This window comes from Arachis duranensis, chromosome 9 (genome assembly GCF_000817695.3).
Source record: "Arachis duranensis cultivar V14167 chromosome 9, aradu.V14167.gnm2.J7QH, whole genome shotgun sequence".
Taxonomy (NCBI): Eukaryota; Viridiplantae; Streptophyta; class Magnoliopsida; order Fabales; family Fabaceae; genus Arachis; species Arachis duranensis.
Genome location: NC_029780.3, coordinates 87,031,989 through 87,034,395, shown reverse-complemented (window position 1 = coordinate 87,034,395; position 2,407 = coordinate 87,031,989).

Below are 2,407 nucleotides of genomic sequence, written 5' to 3'. Positions count from 1 at the left end.
GGGTGGGGGGTACCTGCAAAGGACTCTGATGCTTAAGTTAACAAGGGTATTAAGCAGGTATTGAGTAGAATCAGAGTATGAGTTATACCTGGGTGCTCCAGTGTATTTATAATGGTGTAGAGTGACCTCTTTAGATGAGATAAGTTAGTTATCTTATCTTATCTTTATCTTATCTTTGACTGGGGTCCTCTTATCTTCAAGGGAACCGCTTTTATCTCTACGAGCTTGGGCTGCCCTTGGATTTGGGATGTGTTCCTCTATTTGGGCCCTTTGTTTGGGCTTTCCTGTGACTTGGCCGAGCTCTTTGAGAAGAGATCGGGTTGTCCTGACCTGAAGAGGTCGGTCGCTTTGTCTGTAGGATATTCTGGGTCGGACAGCTCGACCTAGGGTATGAACAGGCGCATTTCACTTTCTTGTAACACAATTTTTTAAAGAAACAACACATAAATCTTTTCCACAAGTACTCTCCACCTCCCATAATTTTATCCATATCAAACAATGAGAATTCTATTATCGTCACTAGATTACAACCATACTGCACAAGGTTTAGTTGTTGCAGGACGTGAAGCGGCACCACCTCCTTGTTGTACAGCGCACTTACGCTCATTGTCATCATAATCGTGATGTTGAGGCTGACTTGGCGGACTTCATTATCTAAAGAAGATGTGAGATTAGGAGATCGAGGTCGATCTTGTAGGGTGTGAATTTGTATGATGCGGAGGAAGGGTTGAACCATAGGTTAGAGTTTGGCAAGTGTAATGGTCTCAAATTGCAGGAATCAGAGAATGAAAAAGGGAAATGGTCTTGAGTGAGAGGGGATGAAAGTTTGTGTAGTGAGATTCGAGAAAAGCAATGGTGACAAGAAAAGGACAGCAATCGCAGAAGATCAGGGATTTGAGTGAGATAGTGAACTTTGCAACCAAGATAGTATTGGTTGTGTGAGTGGAATGTTGGAGACAACACTGATGAATGAGTTATAGTTCAAATGACGGCTTAATGGTTAACTTCATTCCTCACGTGATTTTCATTTTCGTCTCCGAATGATTTTTTTGATCAAATTAGTTCCTGAAAGATAAATTGTAAGTTAAATTAGGAGGTAAGCATCAAAGTGGTCCCTGAAGTTGTCCTCGAGGATTAAAGTAATCCCTGAACTTAAAAAATTGTCTAGATCATCCCTGAAGTTGATCTCCGGTACTCATAGTGGTCCTTCCGGTGAATTTTGTCCAGTTGGCGCAACCGGAAAGCTGACCTGGCGTCGTTGGTGACACATTAGCAGCCAACGCCTAGCTGACGTGGCCAAGTAAACGCTTTGGAGTCAATTTAGTCCCTAATTTTAGTTTAAAAACCCTAACCCCCAATTTGACTCTGTTCTCATTTCTTCTCCATCACACATGCTGTTCTTGTCTACTATCCGTTCATCTCCATCGCACCAGAGGTGAGTCTTCAGTGTTGTCTTCATCTTCGAACAGCAGACGTTATGGCTAGCGCAAGCAACGCAGTTGGGAGCTCCAACAACCGAAGATCATTTGGAAGCATCATGAGGAAAATGAATAGAAACAAAGATGCGCGTCTCCCAGAATGGTGTACATGCAGGTCGAGACCAGTGCTGCGATGGTCAGCAACGGATTCTAATCCAGGGAGACCGTTTGTGGGTTGCCCAAACTACAATGTAAGTGTTTGATGTTGTTCTTTGTTGTAAATCTGGAGGTAAAGTTGGTTTATTCACTTTTTTGGGTTTAGACTGCAGGTAAGAGGTGGTGTGGGTTATTTATTTGGGTGGACAAAATTCTGGAAGAAGATGCGGTGACATGTGATGGTAGAATAAGCTCTTTAAACGACAACGAAGAATGGAAGATGAAGATTGCTTGGAAACTTGGAAGACTAGAGTCTGAAGTTAGAGTTCTAAAAATGGGGGGATTTTCTTGTTTACATGTATGCTGCTGCTGCTGGTTACAGTTGTTGTGCTTGTCTTAAGGTTGGATAGGCAGCAGACTGGTGCGCGAAATTGTGAACAATACTTTTTCACAACTCTCATAATCCCCGGTCATGAACCCCAAAAACTTGGTGGCTCAATACCATGGCATTACACAACTTCGCACAACTAACTAGCAAGTGCACTGGGTCGTCCAAGTAATAAACCTTACGCGAGTAAGGGTCGATCCCACGGAGATTGTTAGTATTGAAGCAAGCTATGGTCATCTTGTAAATCTTAGTCAGGCAAACTCAAATGGTAATGGTGATGAACGAAAATAACACAAAGGTAAAGATAGAGATACTTATGTAATTCATTGGTAGGAACTTCAGATAAGCGCATGAAGATGCCTTCCCTTCCGTCTCTCTGCTTTCCTACTGTCTTCATCCAATCCTTCTTACTCCTTTCCATGGCAAGCTTAAGCAAGGGTTTCAC